Here is a 20961-nt window from a genome sequence, read left to right as displayed (position 1 = left end):
GCTAGCAAACAAAATTCTAATCCAGAAAAAAAAGGTACTCAATGTTTCTCTTGTTGTTAAACACATCTATGCACTACAGGTCTCTCTATCTCAATTGGATTGGGATACTGTGACTCCCGGGAGCAGTTAGCATGGAGTTGCACATTTTACTCTTTAATCAGAGTCTGGAGGATGATGGAAGGAATCGGAGTTTGATTTAACAACTTAAAAAACTGCCAGAAGAAGGATGTTATCACTTTCATAGACATCAACATGGATGATGATGAGTCTAACAGGCCTACTCCAATCTGTGGACTGGTGGTGAGAGGTGCATTGATTATTTGATTTGGGAAATTCAGTACTGCTGTGTGTGTCTTCTGGATGGCTCAAACTTGAAACTATGTGGTTGGGTGGGGAGCCTGTTTTAGGAAACTGAAGGAGACAGACATGATGGATGATAATGTCACAATATGCACATGCTCTAGGCTAAATGTTATGATGATCATGACAATTGCAAGTTTGATCATCCAGATACATACTGCCACTTGTCTGTGATTGTTGGGTTTTGTAATTGCTCTCAATGAATCACACAGCAGTCATAAAATGAATGGTCACAAAGATCTTTGCTCTTGATCTGCCACCTCTGAGTCTTCTTGGTACACTACTCCTCATGAAGCCTACCTTCCATTCAATCCTTCTTGATTACACAATATCATGATAATCATTTCTGTTTTACAATCCACAGTCTTTCTTTTCTCCTGCAGCATAAACTCATGCTTACCTTATTAGACCACTTCAGGCAGGCAGCCAAGAAAATTGATGGGGCAGTCCAAGAAGATTGCAGAAGCACCACCATATTTGGCAATACAGACTAGTATCATTTTTTTTTCAATAATATTTTTTTAGAACTGTGTGTGTTAGTTTCACCCCAATATTAATTATATGTATTATTTTGCAAACCTAGGTGACCAAACATTTTTATATATACTATAACAACTTGGAGTCTCACTGGGGCTGACGGAATGTAAAGTTATCAGAGTCATGCATATTTATTTTTTCTATTCCTCCCACAACAGACTCCTGTTCATTTCCCAGATGAACATTGTGTTTGTGTAGTGTTTGTCTTTTTGTCACACCTTTCCCCAAATCCCTTTCCCATCCATTTATCAAATCCCTAACCCTCTTCCCCGGGGCTGTGTGATTTATTGAGGTGTTACTTTATAATTTACACAACCGATTAATCACACACTTAACTGGCCAGATGTGATAGAAGCAACGTCCACACAGTGTGCAGGATCTTCATTTGAGTTAACCTAGGTGGAGTGGTACCTTGCTTCTGATGCCTTCACTGCTAGTGAGATTAGCATGCTAATACTACACCACCCTGGTACCTTGAGAAACCATGCAGCCTTCACTTCATCTTTTCAGGTAAGGGAATTAAGGAGCATTGGTGTACTTTTAGTTTAGGCAATATAATTGGCAATGGCAAATCTCTCTGCTCCACTCCTATGGGTTACATTTTTCAGAATGCACTGCAGAGACTAGGGGACTATTAGGACAAGGGTACCTCACCACATAATTGTTGTACACTATAAGCATATTTTCAAACATGCTATTCTAAAAGGAATACACTAGCAGCAGATTTGAAAAACATGCTGTGTAAAGGCAGAATTTTAAAACACCCCAAAAAAGATTTTAGGCATATATAACTGTAAATAAATATTTATTTTCCCCCGTCCCTAACAAAAAGAATAAATACCCACCCCTTCCACCCACAACTGGCCCACCCCATCCCTAAACTAATGTCCCTTTCCCCAACCAATGTCCCCACAAAACTGTCAAATTGTCCCTGATATAACACAAAACAAAATAGAAAAGTCCTGCAAAAACCCATTCCCACCCTCTCCACCCACAACAAGTCCCACCCACCAAAATAAAAGGTTAAAAAAGGGGCAGAGGAGGGCACTAAAGGCTACCCAGGATTTGTCTGAGGAGCCCCTCAATGCAAGCATGCCTGGCCTCTACCAGCGCCAGCCTCCAAAGGACGCGGCATTGGAAAACAGTGTCCGAGGGGGACAGCAGGGATGTTATGGTGGCAGACGGATGCCCTGGTACTACAGCACTGGTGTTGTTGGACTGGAGGTGATAGGGCCTGTCTGGGGCCCTGAATACTGGCAGAAACTGCTGCTGCAGCTTCCTCCTCCTCTTCCTTGAGGACCACCAGCCATTGGCACACTGCCCATTTTATCATCCAGCTTCTGCCGCCACAGCTGGGCTACTATTTCCTGCCATGATGGTGGACCAATAGTAATAGCTATATCAAGAAAGAAAAAAGAGAAATTGTAAACAATGCTCTGAGCAAAACACTTGCTTACATTCATGTAGTGTAGTGCCACAGTAGCAATACATTTTCTGGTCACTTTAGGCCATATCATTTTAAGGTGATTAGAGTCACAGACATTATGCACTAAGAAGTACAAGTATTTTTCTCTCTCAAGCTCTGCTAAATTAATGGTGGCATTGCTAGCTCAGCAGGCACGCTAGTTGTACTCACTAGTGTCTGCAGCTGGGGCAGCTGTACTATCGATTCTGGGATATATATTACCTGCCTTGCTTGAAAAATACTGCGAGTCAAGGGAATATTATGAAATACCATCCAACCCTTCGAATCAAACCTTTGATAAAAACCACCTCAAGCAAGTAAAGTAGGTGAGAAGAACGCCCCATCTAAAAGAGATCCCTTGTTTCTTCATTTGAAGCATTAATCTATTCACCATTTCAAATGTGTTATTCTGGAACTCATATTCTTTACCCTTGGCTCTGATGCACACCATTTACACTTTACATTCTCTCATCCAGTCCTTCGCAATTTAAAACCATCCAAATTCCAAACATGGCTCTCTCTTAAACTTTCACCAACATCCATTTACCCAATAAACATCCATGCATCCTTTCACCCATTCACCCACCCAAGAGATCTAACCCACTCGAGGAGTCCGTTCACCCATCCAGGCATGAAATCCTTTCACCCATACCCTTTCAATCACCTGGGCTGGCATCCTTTCACCCGTACACCCTATCATCCACCCTTCACCCACCCATGCATCTTATCATCCTCATCACCCACTTATATGATTATTATGCACCCTTTCATGCACACATCCTTTCACTCATATTATATTTCACCCATCCTTTCCCCTTCAATCCTTCTTTAAATTTTCCAAAACACACCATAGTTCAAGTTCATTTTATGAACCTTAGTCTGCTGAGTTGCAGATAGAAAAGGCCATTAATACTTAACTCCTGCTGCATCTGCTAAAGCAGGATGTTGATGAGTGAGTCAACAAAGACTAGTACACCCTTGTAGTGACTATATTACTAATTGTCAATAAGCAATCAATGGGACTTACCACTGCCCGCCACTGCCACCACCAAGCCTCCCCCTCATCCGCTCCTGCAGCCACGTCTTTGCTGGCACTGTTGTTGCTGGCCCCAGCACTGGGCTTCGGTGCGGCTAAAAAAAAATTATACAATTTAGACTCCAGCCACGTCTTCCCCTATTGTTTTTTTGTAATAGCAAAATACAACCCCAATACGGCAATATATTTCAGTTACGGACTTCTCTTCTATCAGAATATCAGGTAGGCACTTTGTTGGTTGGTAATTTTTTAAAAGCCAGGTAGTCGAGTAAAAAAACAAAAACTTTTGGTAATGCAGGTGCAGAACTAGCTATCAATGAATCTTAGGCCCATATTTGTACTTGCTTTGCGCTGAATTAGCGTAATTTTTTTACGCTAATTCAGTGCAAACTTTACTCCATATTGATATTTTGACGCTAGACCCGTCTATCATCAAAGTATTGAAGTTAACATAATTTTTCGATGCATGAAACCACCTTGCATCAATGAGATGCAAGGTAGGCATTCCTGTCCAAAAAATGACTCAAAGCGCCTAGTGCCATATTGATCCACCTGGGCAAAAATGATGTACGGGTGGGAAGCGAACCCAAAAAATTATGTTAACTCCGATATGCATAAAAATTTAACGCGTGGGTCAGACCAGGCATTAAAATGAGGCCTGCACACCACTACTTAAGGAAAACACACAGAAGCAACATTACCAACCCACAGGACAATATGGAAGTGCTACTGCTCCAGCTTGTGAAACGACGCAGAGGACAGAGACAACAACAGCATCCTCCACTGCAGCAGCCACAACCACCACAACGGGACCCACAAAGGCAACGCAGAAGGCAGGAGAGGATATTCAGAAAAAGGACAACCCTCCTTGGCCTCAGGGAACAAGAAATCATAAGGATATACAGATTTAATTGGCAAGCCATACTACACCTGCTGCACCACATTGAGTCACAGATTATAGCCAGCCTGCAGACCCCCCCACAATATACCACCTGTGACAAAGCTGCTAGCTATCCTGCATGTGCTGGCAAGTGGCTCATTTCAATCAACGAGTGCCCTGGTTGCTGGTGCGTCACAGCCGTCAATCTCAGTGTTCCTGCCAAAGGTTTTAGAAGCAATTATCTCTCTGACACCTCTCCATATCAGCTTCCCCAACACCCAGCAACTGCAGCAGGAGATAAAACAGGGGTTCGACCAATTTTCTGCCTTCCTGCGTGTGTTCGGTGCAATTGACTGCACCCATGTCCGGCTTGTTCCACATGCAGCAACAGAGCATTTGTACCGGAATTGAAAACACACACATTCCATAAATGTGCAGGCAATAGTGGACCACCGGGGACTATTCACAAACATTTTGGCCAAGTATGCTAGGAGTGTCCATGATGCCTTCATGTTCCAGCACAGCAGGATCAACAAACTCTTCCAGTATGGCCAATATGGAAATTGCCTACTTGTGGGTAAGTCAACAAACCTAGCAATATACACGCAACACACCAACCCTGTAGGACACACAAGACACACACCACTCCAAAAACACATGACGGGGGTAATACTGATGTGAAAGTAACAACACATATGCACCATGCTGCAGTACAGCACAATCAGTGCACACCACAAACACATATACCCACATGTACGTAACACACCCACAAATTGACAGTCACACCACATGAAGGACAAGTGGAGATATGTATCCTTAGCTAACAGAAGATGTACACAAACCACAACAAGTGCCCACAGGTTGCCTACGATGTACACTTCACACATAGTACACCAAACAAAGAATAGCACAGCAATGTCAATGGGATACACCATGCTCATGTTATATAAGTCACACATAGGCACAGATCCCTCAAATCATGCTGTACAAGTCACTGCCAGAACAAACATCAAATGCCAGACAACTGGTACCAATACCAACCATTTCTCATCAACATATAACTGACTTACCTGAAATGTGCACATACATCTGCCTGACATATTGGGTCACACACAGAGGAATACAAAATTAACGGCCATCACAAACCATGTGCCAGATTTGTGAGAAGTGGCACCACACCTATTGTAGTTCCACCTCACATGCAACACTTACTGACCCACAACACCATCATGTCTGTACCATAAACAATAAATGGCCCACCATGGAACAGAGTCACTGTTAGACAGTGCAGACCATGGATGCCATAGTGGGACACTGTAGGAGTATTTAGGACATCCCTGACCTTACATGCACTGTGCTAAGGGACACATTTGCTAAGTAGCTTAGCTCCATGCCATAGCCTGCACTGTGCATGTGGTGACAGTATAAATGCTGAATCATGTTTTGGAAGGTAGGAGAGACACTGATAGTAATTTTGATCATCCTGAAACAATGGGATACACACCCTTGGACACCTGATGGCTGGCACAAACATCAGCTGCCACTCAGGATTACTAAGCAACCTATGTAAGATCCCGCAGTGCCGTTGTCATGGCCTGCACTCTATGTACAAGTTGGCGAATGACCACTCTTTTGTGACTTGAAGCCACATTATAAATTGGCCACCCTCCCACGCAGCACTTAGCATGGAAGGGGCATGGAATGTGTTTTACTGCATGTCTGTCACCACAAGATACATAGCATGATGATGCTGACTCAGATGTAGGTGTCACCTAAAACCCGAGGCAGTGCCAGCATCAAACACCACCCCAGGTTTGCGGTTTCCAGGTTGCAATAAGGAAATAGACTGGGATTTGACTTCTTATGAATGTGCCACCTGTGCATGCTGCATACTGCTGCACACAAAGAAAGAACCAATTGTCCATCAAAACAGTATATGTATAGGAAGGTGTCTCTTCCTGCACGGTTACATCCACCTCCACAGGGAAGCTAGCCAAGCACCCTGGTGCAAGGTTGGTAGTGTCGGTGCATGGCTGCATATTAGGCACCGGTGCAGGGGACAACAAAGGGTTGCTTAGTGACAAGTCACACATGGTGCATTCCTGCGGAGTGAAAATGATGCAGCACAGTGCTGCCAATGTTGGAGCTGTGTTGTGCATTGTCACTTACTCATTTAAATGGGCCTAAGTGTTGCACTTCATCTGTAATGACACATGTCAAAATGGCTGGGATGTCCAGGCTCTGTAGTGCTACCACGTTGTCACCACATCTGACCACATTGTGTTGTGCGGCTGTGTCATGTCCCCTCTAGTAATAGCACACTGATACAAAGGTGCACTACACATCACATGGTACATATGCATACTGAGCATCAGTGAGTATTCCAAACCATATGTCCCAGATCCTTAAGCCATTACCAAAGATTGGTATGTTCAGCAACACAGTGCTAATAAAACTTTGCACATGGACAGGAACTTAAACCATACCACAAACATGTATGAGTCACAATCAACTCAATATAACAACTGCCATGCTACATGACAAACCTGTTGCAAGCCTTAACAACTTACACCTTTTATCTTTTACAGCGGATTAGGGTTATGACATTCAGCCATAGATGATGACCCCATTTGCAAGCACAGCAGCAGAGTGTGCATGCAATGAGGGACATCATAAGACACACAACATCATGGAAAGGACATTTGGCATACTGGAATCAAGATTCAGGTGCCTGGACCTCACAGGTGGTAGCCTCCTATATGCCCCACACATTGTGTGCAAAGTCATCCTGACATGTGCTTTCTTGCACAACAGATGTGTGTGGATGAACGTTCCCATGTAAACCATGTTGATGACCTGCCTGAGAAGGAGGAGGAGGATGGTGGTGGAGAAATGGAGGGGAAACAGCACAACACAGCTGGTGGGGTACGCCGGAGACAGCACATAGTTGAGAACGTTTTCACTTAAAAACCACTTTATTGACCGTTTAAATTTTGTAAATAAAAACTTCACTTATAGAACCAATCCTGCTTTGGTCTCTTCAATCTCCACTACATATACCATAGGAATGTGAGTCTAACCTCAGGGAGCATGTTACAAATATGAATCTGACAAGTACTGTTGCGACATCATATGTGATGTATAAGATTGTACTGCCAACATCACACACATCACTAACAGCCTTATCACTGATATGTGACAACTGAAGGACACAATCTATGGACCACAATATATTTTGTACATCCACGTTGCCAACTTGTTTATCAATAGGTCATCACACACAACTACATTATATCCAAATAAGATGGATGCAAGGAGCCCACACATGAGGTAGTGGATGTCCAAAAATAGAAATGTAGTAATGTTGTAACAGAACACTGTCACAACTCAGTGTGAGAGTTGCAATGGCTGCATGGAACATGTGTGACAAGGGGGGGAGCATCATTGGTAACTATGGTCATCATGATTTGCCCAAGTAAAACAATCAATGGAAGAAGTTGGGCCTGTGCAGTCTATCCATGGTAATTTGTCCTGCCACTGCCATGGGGCCCAATCCTGACACAGGGTACACATGACCTCACACATTGCACGGATACATCTGTGGAATGCACATCAGTATGGATAAGAATATATGCAACTAGGGCTGCAGGTCCACCACACAAAACCAACAACCATTGGCAAATGCAATTAGTTTAATCAACCTTTTGTGATTAAAACATATTCTGGGTGGAATGTAGGCAGAGTGTGTCATACAGAGGGAAGACAGTTTATAGGGTTCGGCGCTCGCAGTGAATTACCAAGTTATTTTGTGAATAAATCAAGGGCACTGTGCTCCTGGCTGGAGGGTCCTCCCACTCCTCCTAAGTTTTTCAATAGAACAACAGAACCTGATCAACAAAAGTCAACGCACTCGTGAATCAATAAAAGTCCGATGTTCATATACATGTACAGTAGAATTCTCTTCCAAAATCAAGTACAGTGTGGACCGATAGATGTTCAGCATGAATCCAGTTTATTGTTGAAGTCTGATAACAGAAAACAGCCAACACGTGTTTCGTCTTTGAGAGAAGATACTCTCTACGACTTCCTCAGGGCTGTGAAAGATATAATTGTGACCAGTATTCCATGAAACCACTCTGTATCAGGTCTTAAAAGGTATACATAAGGATTTTTGTATACAGGATATCTAATGCGACAAAGTCGCACAAATCAAACACTAATATCCAAGTGATTTTACGTTGAGCACCAATGTATAAACACCTAAAGTTGACTAGTTGTAACACTCGTGAAAAACATGCAAACAATGAAGCCACCTAGAGCGTGCTGGTTAAGCATAAGAAACAGCATAAAAGTTGACCCATCGAGACATGCCTAGCCATGACACCCACGTGAGTTAAGATTTGCGGGGCAACCATGGAGAACCCCATAGTCGAAAGTTAGTAAGAAGTGAGCCAAAGTTATCCAATAAATAGAAAAAAGAATGAGAAAAAAAGGCTCCCTAAACATCCAAAGGTAATGCAAATGGAAGTTCATACCTCGATGAACTGTTGAAAATGTAGCAAACATAAAGACGTTCAGAATTCTTTCTTAATTTCTTAATGTCAATTACTAAGTGTCTCTGAAAAAAGTTAATACAAAAAGGTCAGATCAATCTGAGAAAACCATAATAGAAACCAACCCGAGTTCATAATAAAGTAAAATTAGAAAAAATCAGAGCAAAAACCCACCCGATATCGAGGACTACAAATATAAATCCTTTTTGAGACGCTGGAGGTGTGTGTAAATACCCCTCCCGATCTTACTGCATTGAAGGTTTGTGTATAAACACCTCCATATCTGAAAAAAATTATAACGATTACTAAACCGCACAACATAACCACTCGTTCGCGGTCAGAAACAGCCGCTATTACCAAGAAAAAGAGAGGACTCACTCACCTCACAAATTGCCAAAGGACATGGAGTAACGTGTCCGCAGAGTCAAGTCGCGCTCTCCGGTCGGCGAAAACGCATGCCGGCATGGAGAGAAAAGCGTCCTATTAAGGACGGCTTACTTCCGTAATTGAAAACAAAAAGGGACTTCAAAACTTCATGGGCGCCATCTTGGAAGTGTTGATCGCTGCAAGGTCAGCCCAGTAGTGAACGTATTTCGTAAACCATGGGCATGGAGATAAATGCGTCCTATTGAGGACAGCTTACTCACGGATACGATAGCAAGAAGGGATTATGTACAAAACGTGGGCGCCATCTTAGAAATGTTACCATTGCAATATCAGCCCAGTGGTAAATGTATTAAGTGAACTATGGGCACTAATTTGGGATTAAAAAACACTAACAAAATCTATTGGAAAAACATTAATGAAAATACCCAAAATTTTATTTGAGAAAACCAAATAAAAAATAGAGAGAATGGGAGGAAATTGAAGATATAAAAGAAACACCAGGGACTAAGGGCCAGATGTAGCAAACGGTTAGCGAGTCGCAAACTGCGAAAATCACCGTTTGCGAGTTGCAAACCTGAGTTTGCTATGCAGAAATGCATTTTGCGAGTCGGGACCGACTCGCAAAATGCATTGCAGAGTCGCAAATAGGAAGGGGTGTTCCCTTCCTATTTGCGAGTCAGAGTGGTATGCACCTCCATTTGGGAGTCGCAGTTACCATCCACTTAAAGTGAATGGTAACCTACTCGCAAACGGGAAGGGGTCCCCATGGGACCACTTCCCCTTTGTGACTGGACCCCAAAATATTTTTTCCAAAACAAAAGGTTTCATTTTTTTTTTAAGTGCAGCTCGTTTTCCTTTAAGGAAAACGGGCTACACCTGAAAAAAAAAAAATGCTTTATTTAAAAGCAGTCACGAACATGGGGGTCTGCTGACTACAGCAGGCCTCCATATCCGTGAGTGCCCATAGTCGCTATGGGGTCGCAATTTGCGACCCACCTCATTAATATTAATGAAGTGGGTCTTTGCGACCCCATAGCGACTCGCAGACGGTGTCTGAGACACCGTTCTGCATTGCAAATTGCGAGTTGCAATTTGCGAGTCGCTCGGACTCGCAAATTGTAAGTCGCAATTTGCAAAGTTGCTACATCTGGCCCTATGATCCTAATCCAAGACATCATCCAGGGAAAATAAAGTACTAATCCCTGTCCTGTAATTAACCCCACTATGTGCTTGGAGAAAAGGGATGAACAAAGTTAGTAACATTATGTATAGTGTAGATATTAGACAGATGGTAAGCAAGCATAAGATTACCAAATCACCAGCATATCACTGTGCTAATATGAGTCGTAAAGGGAAGTGATAAAAAAAAAAGGACCCACAAGTCCCACAATCTAAGAACATATTCAAGCCATAATATTCACTCCATCATTGATAACAGTAGAAATAACATTTGTGTCTATTCAGCGGCAAACTATTTCACATGTATAGTGTGTCAGTGATGAGAGCATCATTGATATGGATCAATTCTCAGGATCACAAAATACTCCACACAGTGTAATAAGTAAATACCAGCCATTGGCTGGAAAATAATTTCAACTTTATAATTATTGACACAATTATAATCTAAGAAGACAAGATCACAGTACGATTATGAACCATATTGGTTGTTACATACGGGCAAATCATTCACCCAAGAAATACTCCATTTCGTAATTCGTGTTGAGACCTTCCTCCACTGCTCTCAGTTTCAGAATCCAATAGCTTTCTCGCTTTCTAAGTGATAGTTCCCTATTCCCCCCACGGGGATCCTCATGTGTGTGTTCAAACCCAAAGAATTCAAAACTCTTTATCTGACCCTGTTTGGAACATTGTTTCATGTGTATTACTATTGGGTACCGATCATCCTCTTGTTTCATAGCTCTATAATGTTTACTCACTCTTGTTTTTAATGCTCTGATCATGCTACCCACATAATACAAACCGCATTTACACACAATCATGTATATAACATAATTACTGTTACATGTAATATTTGAAACAATGCGGAATTGGTCACCAACCCGGTTATTGAAGGTGGAAATTCCAGACCTGGCCCATTTACACATTCCACAATGACCACACTTATAGAAACCTTACTGCACCTAGTTAGCGAGTCTTCATGTTGACGTGCACTAGGGTAGCTGGGACACAATGTATTCTTAAGGGTTCGTCCCCTACGGTATGTAAAAGTCAGGGTATTGGAAATGAAACCCCTAATCGCTACATCTGCTGTTAACACGTGCCAGTGTTTAATCATGCATTTACGCTATACTGCTAAAGTCTTTGTATAGTTGACTATACAGCGAAGATTGGTCTTAGTAGGTCTGGTTTTATGTATAAGAGTATCCTTCCTAGCCAAGCACTTGGCCCTATTGCTAGCCTTTTCAAGAATATGTGGGGGATAGCCTCGTTGTTTGAATCTAACCTCCATATTTTCTATACACTTCAAAAAGTCAGCATCCAAACTACAGTTCCTTCTTGCCACCATTTCACCATATGGGATCGAATTTATCTGGTGTCTAGGATGTGAACTTGATGCTTGCAATACAGAGTTACAAGCTGTATTTTTCCTGTACAGACGACTTTCAATTTTGTTATCATGAATGAAAAAAAGGGATACTGATCGTACTGTGCTCCCAGGCAAAGCTGATGTTGAGGTCATTCGAATTCAAGTATGCAGTAAAGTTGTTAAGTTTCAGTGTGTCTCCTGTCCATATCATTATGCAGTCATCAATGTACCTGCCCCAAAAAAGGATATCCGTATTCCATGTATTACCTTCAGTACCCCAAATGACCTTCTGTTCGAAATACCCCATAAAGAGGTTCGCATATGCTGGTGAAAATCTAGATCCCATGGCAACCCCTAGTCTTTGGCGGTACCACTCTTTTTTAAAAAGGAAGAAATTATTATCCAGGATCATTTCAACCATGGTAAGCAACATTTCTGTATGTTCATACAGGTTGGCAGATCTATTGTGGAGGAAATGGCGTAAAGCCATCATTCCCAAGCTGTGATTGATGCTTGTGTATAGGGATGTTACATCAAGGGTCACTAAATTCATCCCTGGTTCCCAGTTGATATCTGCTAACATACTCAAAATATGCTTGGTGTATTTAATAAAAGAGGGAAGATTAACCACAAGAGGCTGCAAGAAGATATCTATGTATTCGGAAAGTCAATCAGTTGGTCCACCTGTTCCCGAGATTATAGGCCTGCCTGGTGGAAAAGCAAGATTTTTATTAATTTTTGGAAGAGTATATATACATGGATATCTGGGTCTAAATACTCGAAGATATATGTATACACTATGTACCAAAGATGTACACAAGTCAGACATATGTGAGGCCTCACACAAGTCTCCACAAACTCTAAATCTACATATGGAGACAGTTGTCGGGTAATATTTCCTAGGTAGCATTGGTTCACCCATCATCAACAACGCCTGAGCTGTGTATGTAGCAATAAATAGTATGCTCTGTATGACATCACACATCACATACGAAAACACAATACACATTCACAAATCAGAACTATTGCATATAACTGATTGCCAAACTTATGTGGATACACTGTTGTCACACATGCATATATAAGCATGAAGTGCAACAATTTACATGCTGTAGACTCTGTACCACACACATTGGTAGAACAGACCAATCACAGCCTTACCACATTGTTACATAGACTACCACATGTGACTATACCCAATATGCCACACTGCAGCACAACCCATGTCATATGTATGTTGATTCAGGGTGCATCTAAGGACAATGCAAAAAAACACGCAATCAGGAAATGAGTAAAAAAATATGATGCAAACGCATCTAAAACATCCACAAACACAAAGAAAAGGATACATGGACTTTTAGCATGAATTCCACCTTTGCACTCCTCTCAATGCTGCCTTCAGTGAAATCAACACATAACCATCATGTGTCAATTTGAACGACACACGTGGATTATGCGTCTAAAAAACCTGCGCAAATGTCAAATGTGGTAAATAAATACACGCATAACGGAAAAATGTGATGCACAGGGACAGGAAGTGATGTAATAGGAAATCCTGTCTACAAGGATGGTACAGGGGGTGTAGGTTCACTTTCTCTTTACAGCCTGTGCATTTGTGACTGTGTGGCTGTGTTTTGGAGCTGGTGGTTGAGTGTTGGTTGTGTATTGCAGTTTGTGGTGTCCCTCCTTTCGTGTCCTGTCATATATTGTGTGCATATTGTCCCAGTAGTTGTAGTTTTGTGTTGTTTTTGTCTATAATTGTATTTGTACTGTGGGGTGTCTGTCCAGGGTAGTTACTTATTTGGGATAGTTGGGATAAGTTAGTGGGGTTAGGTTTCCATTTTTTTCCATTTCTTGGTATTTGGGGTCAACTTTGACCATATTCAAAATGCCTGGTAGGGGGAGGTTGACGAGGATGTCCGAGGATGAGCTAGGTGGACTTGTGTGGCTGGTATCCCACTACCTGCCATTTATGCTTGAGATGGGTGTCTGGGTCATCCAGGGATACTGGACGGAGGCCAGGCAGCTGCGGTGGGTCAAGGTGCTCCACCACCTGAAGAGAGTCTACAGGACCGGCAGAAATGAGCACCAGCTAAAACATCACTGGGCAGATCTGGTGGCCAGGGAGCAGGATCGGCTGGACCACCTTGGGATTGATATCAGCGGCCCTGCTGGTGAGACTCCCATTGGCATACTATTGACTGTTCACTGCTCTTGAACGACAGTAGCAGATGATTTTGAGTGCTGCTTGCAAGTCTTGTAGACATGTGTGATGCAACCAGAATGAGGTGTATCTGCATCAGTCTAGCCCTGGAGCTCACACGTCCAACAATGATACCAATGCAGGTCAGATGTCTGAGGAGTCCTGCACAACCATCATGAAGGCACACATTTCAGAGGCCATAGTGACACCTGTGCCCCGGCATGGTGTCATGTATGAAATGCCAAGGCACCGCCAGCCTACCATATTTTCCCTGGCTTCTGTCAACAAAGTGGCACAATGTATGCATAGCGCAACTTTGTCAACATTTCATGCACATGACGTCTGCCCCAGCAATTATTTTAGCAAAGGGGGTTTACCCGTCTTAGGGGGCAAAGGCGATGGGGCATTTGATATCATTAGACAACTTTGCCACATCAGTCATGGATTAATCAACGCATGATCATTGCAGACTTAAAATTTAGTGACATGTCTATCACAAAGCGCCTCTGGGTGCCTTGCAGGATATGTTTGCATACTTGAGTCATAAGCCTTGCAAAGCGCCAGGGTAGTGTCATGTATTTTTTACAAAACTCCCCCTTTTACCATGTTGTTCCATCTTGTATAGATGGGCCACATCAGGATGTTGCATGATGCAGCAATACATGAGTCTCTGACCCAGTGTTAGTGTTCAGATATGTGGCTCTAACTCACCTGAGTGTCTGTGTCATTATGTGTTCTCAGTGGGGTCTGTTGCACTGTTTCCCACTAGGATAAGTAGCTCACTCCTCTCAACTAACTCACACTTAAATTTGTTGTCCACTCGGAGTAACTATGCATTGTTTACCATTTATGTCTTACAGGTGGACCTGCCCCCTACACGATTGGGGAAGTGGCAAGATTTGAGGACCCAGATGTATTCAGTAAGTGTGACAATGCGTGTCCCGTGAAGTAATCCAGGGTTTGGTGTGAGTGAGTCATGTGTGTTGAATACAATGCCAGATGTGATAAGCTGTCCAAAGATCAGATATCAAAGTAAGCTAGATGCTGACATTGTGGCCCATCTAAAGGATACCCATGCACCATCAGAGGGTCACATCTTGTGAGGCTTGTGGTGCACAGTGGCCAGCTTCGTGTGCACAAGCTGATGACAAGCCACATGTAGGGCCATATGTGACTAAGAATGACAGAGTGCAACTCTGTGAGGATATTGGCAGAGGCACACTCCATCATTTTCACAACACAGGGACTCAATTTGGTGCATCACTGTATTGTCATGAAGATGGAGGAATGGGCTGGCAATTTTTCCCCCGCATGGTGCTCTGTCTTTTGCACTCCACGTATGTTACACTTATGTGGAATGTAATTGGCTTCCATGCAGGTCCAGGCCAAATGTGTGCTGGTATGGAAATGGGTGTGAAGGGAATAGTATTGGCAGTTCTGGCATTGATATCTGTCTACACCTAGACACATGAATGTAGATGTGATAGACCTGTGGATACCAGCTTCCTAGTTGTCAGCCCTCCTAGCATATGATCCATTCCTTGACTCCATGTATGAGTTGGCAGGCCTTTGTGGATGACCAGGACAGTGGAGATGATGGATTCCATGGCCTTCCCCTCTTAGGCTCAGGGAGAGATGAACACCAAACGTGTAGGTAGACACAATGCTCACAGTGTAGGTGACAGTCATATTGATTAGGCTTGCATGTGTACCTCTCAGCTCTGACCCCTCATACTTACCAACAGCATTCCATCCTCCCAATAACATGTCCAAGTTGCTGGTGATGTATGTTTGGAAATAGACACAGATGATGAAGAGGTTTAGGTCTGATCTATGTAAAGTTTGCACTGCCTTTGCATTATTCTTTTTTATGCAAAAGCAATGTACACTTCCAAATGTTTGGTTCATTTCCTGGGTTTGCCTCTCTTTAGTGTCATAAATATGATGCTAAGGCAGCATAGTCATTACATTTATCAGGGCCGTTGTCCCTGGAATGTTAGTTAAATTGCATGTGTATTTCGATTTAGCAGTGTAAGCTACAACTCTGTACAGGCCCCACACAATGCTGACACTGATGGTTGCCTGTCTCCATTTAACAGCTGCCAAGATGACCAATGTTGAGCTGCGTACATTTCAAAAGAGGGCAGTGAGGTACCACCATATCCTGGCAGTGGACTCTGGGTACTGAAAACTGGCTTGATGCTACTGTGCAGAGTGCAACTGGGGTTTGGCGGGGCATTCCCAGAAGGGGTCCCCACACTGGCTCAGAAGGCACAGCAGACACCGAGCCCCTCAGCAGTGCAGGGGGGCACAGCAGGCCCCACACCCACAACAACGGCTGCACCCACATCAACAACAATGCAACAGCCCACACCACCTGCTGCGATGTACACTAAATTGCTGCAGGATCTGCAGAGGGACGTTTCCCTGGTCCTGAAATGTTTGGACAGTTTGGAGAAGGAGGTGGCCGCCAACACCAAGAGGCTCAAATTCATCAAAAAGAAACTGAAGAAGGCCAAACTTTGAGTGAACTGTGGACTGCCACTTCCAATTTCTGTCCCCTCCCTGTTGTTTTTAATTTATGTTTTATTGTGGGATTTATTGGGTTAGGTTAGTGTAGGTATGTAGTTTAGATAGGATAAGTGGATTTGGGGGATGGGTTATTTACTTATTACGTGTTGATTGGTGGGATGGTGGGTGGTGGGTCATGTTGGGGTATATGTTTTCAATTAAAAAAAAATATATAAAATATAAAATGCAAAAAAATATATATTTGTTTAGATTTATTTAGTATATGTGTAGTATTAATATATGTTGTCCTACATGAGTCTTGTAACTCACGGGGGTGGGGGAATGTTTAGAGTGTAGTGTTAAATGTGTTAGTTAAGTTTAGCATAGGGTAGTTAGCTTTAGTTGTTCTTTAAGTATAGTTACAATAGGTTAGTATAGAGTAGGGTAGGTTTTATTTTAGTTTAGTTAAATTTAATAAACATTTTTGTGTACTCCTATACATTTTGTGTTATATGCTTGTGTCTCAGGGTCTTCCCATGAGTGCAGAGTGCAAATTGTGTGTTGACCTAGGGATTCCGTCCTGCCTCCGAATACCTCTCTTGACATGTGCATCACCTATTGACAACTGAGCTGTCACATTGGCAGCAACATTGTCCATGCATCTGCCATCCAATGTACCCACCACTCAAAGTGACTATCTTTACTTTGTATTGGACAGGTAGGTGTGGTACTTCAGCTGTCAGTGTTGGGGTCCTGGGTAGGAATGTTTGGAACTGTGGCACATCTGACAACAGCCTAAATTTGACCTCTATCCTGCTACACTGACCGGTGGCAATCTCTAATAAGGTTAGGTACCTCTATATCACACCAATGTGTTCTGCTGGTACTCCCAGCTGATGATACTTCCCTAGAACTGTTTCACAGCCATTGCTGCCAGATGTAGTGAGTGACACACTCAGTAAATTGCTTGTAGTGGATGAGACCATCATTGACATTTGTCATGTTGGGACCTTGTGTGTAGGTATGTGCCCTCACAGTCCTGCACTCTTGTACTGACACTCTATGACTAATGACATGGTGACACACATCACAATTACTAAGCGTAGTAGATGGATCACATTACACAAAGACATGCTGTGTCTGTAGAAGGTATTTATTTACAAGTGTCATGATGCGATATTTACAATGTCGAGGTCAGTGACCCCATTTGTGAACTCCACACAATTGTGACACAACACAAGTCCAGGGTTGAGGGACATGTCATGGAACATGCTTGGGTAAAGTGTTGTTCAGTGCGGAGGAACAATAATTGGCAATTGGTAAGTGAGAGGCAATGACAGTCCATAGCAGACAGACAGATCAACAGTGTGCGGGTGAATTGTGCACATATCCAACTGTGCTAACACTGGCATAGGCTGGTGCTACCAGGTACTCTTCTGAGTAAAGCTGATCTGTTCTACATCTTCATCCTCCGATGTATGTGGTGTCTCCTCTGCCCTTGATGGTGGTGGTGTGGAGGAAGAGGAGGCTACACCTACTTCAGTGGTTGAAGATGTGGAAACCCACTTCCTGGCAGCTGCCATTTGTGGAACAACATATGGCATCACTGCAGCAAGGAGGAGCTGCTGATTCTTCAAGATAGCAGCAACATCCCGGTGGTAGGCACTCATGTCTGCCCTGAGGGAGGCCAGTTCCTGCTGCATGGAGTCCATCTTGTTCTCAAGCATGCTGCTGCCAGTTTGGGAGGGCAGTTTTTGTGGCCTCTCCCTCACTGCAGCAGCTATGTCCCTCAGACACTGCTGGACTTCATGCAGTCGTGAGTGTGTGCCTCGTTTGGCTGCTCTATGTTCATTGGCTGTCACAAGGCACATGAGTATTCCTTCTAGGCTGGGTGCCACAGTCTCCATCCACACCCACACCTGCTTGGCCAGCTCCCAATGAACTCCAATCACTGTCCTCTCAAAGGTGGTCCCTGCATCCTTGGAGTCCTAAGCTGTGTGGGTGCAGGCAGGTTGTACTATTGGGGTGTTGGGTGGGGCGTCTGAGATAGCCGCTACATTATTTGTCCTCCTTGCAACTGCAGGTGGTGTCTGGAGGGATACTAGGACTTCTTGTAGGGTCTCTTGGCTGATGGTTGTCAGCTGGTCATTCAGGTCATCGGGGAACTCCAGGATAGGTTGATCAGCGGGAAAGCCATTATCCTCTGCAATGAGATGGTGTGAAATCAATCTTTCAAAGTTGTGGCAGTTGACATGTCACATCACTGACTTGCTATTAGAGGCATGTTCCTGCTTTTCCACCAGCCTTTGTATGGCAGTGAAACCCCCATGCAAAGGTTGGTGGTGATGTGGCATGGTGTGCCTCTGGGTGCCCCTGCACTGCCCATGCACCTGAGATGGGCAGTGCAGGGGGCCCCATGCCCAGGCCCTTTGTGCTTTCCACTGCCTGATTTGCAGAGCTAAGAGCAGCATGTTCTGCCACACCCAATGCATGCCAAGACTGGCACTGACTCTATTTGGTCCATCAATAATGTAGTGGTAACTGCCCCACAGACCAACCATGAGGATACAGATTTTGACCCTCCATCCCAGCATGTTACTCGTACTGCCAATCGCAAAAAGTACACTGCACTAGCAGTCTTACCAACACCAGACTTGCCCACACACCATTCCCCGCCCATCAACGTGATATTGTACACCTGTCAGAGTCACCAGATCCTCGGGGTCTGTGCACGTTCCCAACATGCCCACCACAAGACAGCTACAATACTCTGATTATAATGTCACAGAGTCTAAGAGAGTCCAAGTGGGGAAAAGGGGATTAGGAAGGGAACAGCTGGGAAGGAGACCTGTAGGAAGCAAAAAGGTTAGAACACACAACATCAAGATTATATCATATTAATCATTACTAGACTATGACTCTAAGCATTGTCACACTGGAAACATGGATAACTTAAGCGTGGACTAAAATAACTTGGCCTCAAAAATGTATGGCTACCTGTGAGAGAATCATGAAAGATTATAACAACTTTCTAATGAACCACTCAATGAAAAGTTCCACATGAATTACAAACATCAGAATTTTCTAGAATTATGCTTTCAAATTCAAACATAGACTTTGGCATGAGGACAAGGAAATAATCTGAATGATTTCTATAACACCATATGAATTGTACTTGAGAGACTTCTTGTGCACATGCAATATAACATCTTGAATTCTAGGACACCTTAGATTTTCTTAAAATGCAGGAACATAGATTGTGCACATTACAGATTTCCACAAAGGTTTGTAACTGCCATGAAATGATTGTGCACAAAGAGTAACATGAATTAGACCTGAGAAATGAATTGCACGTCTTTCTGATTCAAACACCACCAAGTAAATGCCATGAAGTGGTAGCGCACGATAAGTAACATGAGTTTTAACACAAGAAATGAATTGAGCGTTCTGCCAATTCGAATGTCACCACGGAAATGCCATGAAATGGTAACACACAATGAATATCATGACTTAAATACAAGAAATGAATCGCGCGTCTTGCCGATTCGAAGGCCACCATGTGAATGCCAAGAAATGGTAGCGCACACTGAATATCATGAACTAAGCACAAGAAATTAATCGCACGTCTTGCCGATTCGAAGGCCACCATGTGAATGCCAAGACATGGTAGCGCACATTAAGTATCACAAATTAAGCATAAGAAATTAATTGCGCGTCCTGCTGATTCGAAAACCACTATATGAATGCCAAGAAATGGTAGCGTACAATTAATAACATGAGTTAAACACGAGAAATTAATTGTGCATCTTGCCGATTCAAATGCTACCTTGTAAATGCCATGAAATGGTAGCGCACAATGAATATCAAGATTTGTACTCGAGAAAAGAATTGCGCGTCTTGCCGATTCGAATGCCAGCATGTAAAATACCATTAAACGTCAAGCGCACATTCACACGCACAAGAGCAAAATAGCTTTATCATGCTAATTAGGCCCAAGAACTCGAAATCCTTCAAGAACAGAATCGGGGGCCCAGCCCGACCTCCGTCTTACCGCCCTGATCAAGAATCACCGAACAAAGTGAAAGGGCGAGGCCTGGAAGATCAAAGTAGGCCTCTGGAACAGGAGCTCAGGAAGTTACTGCTGCTCTGCACCTGGACCTCTGAATAGTGAGCACGTGGAGCTGGGCTGGCTCCCTTATATAGAGTCTTGGCCCAGCCCACAAACCACACCCAGGCATGCTGCAGGGAAAGCTTCTAGAAGGCCCTGGAAAGGGACCACACCCTGACACACTCTGAAAGCCTGCAGCTATACATTGCAAATGAACAGTATTTATATGTACCTTGAACATAAGTCTTCAGGATTAAACTCTGCAAGGCAAAAGGTTAAACAACAGCATATCAGCACAATGCATGAATTACGTTAGTGCTGGGTTTTTGCATTCTAGTCGCCCGTAGAATGCTCACTGCTCTGATGCTGACAA

At 43.3% G+C, this 20961-nt stretch overlaps 1 long non-coding RNA gene across 1 annotated transcript; it reads right to left on the bottom strand.

Moving 5' to 3' along the window:
• Positions 1-1770: 1770 nt before the first annotated feature.
• LOC138247299 (uncharacterized) lies at positions 1771-9408 on the bottom strand. Its single transcript, XR_011194421.1, has 3 exons — positions 9214-9408; positions 3390-3493; positions 1771-2293 (listed from the first exon to the last, which is right to left on the bottom strand). It is a non-coding gene; the product is annotated as an uncharacterized lncRNA (long non-coding RNA).
• Positions 9409-20961: the final 11553 nt, after the last annotated feature.

This window comes from Pleurodeles waltl, chromosome 7 (assembly GCF_031143425.1).
Source record: "Pleurodeles waltl isolate 20211129_DDA chromosome 7, aPleWal1.hap1.20221129, whole genome shotgun sequence".
NCBI lineage: Eukaryota > Metazoa > Chordata > Amphibia > Caudata > Salamandridae > Pleurodeles > Pleurodeles waltl.
This window is presented reverse-complemented; position numbering and strand designations above follow the sequence as displayed.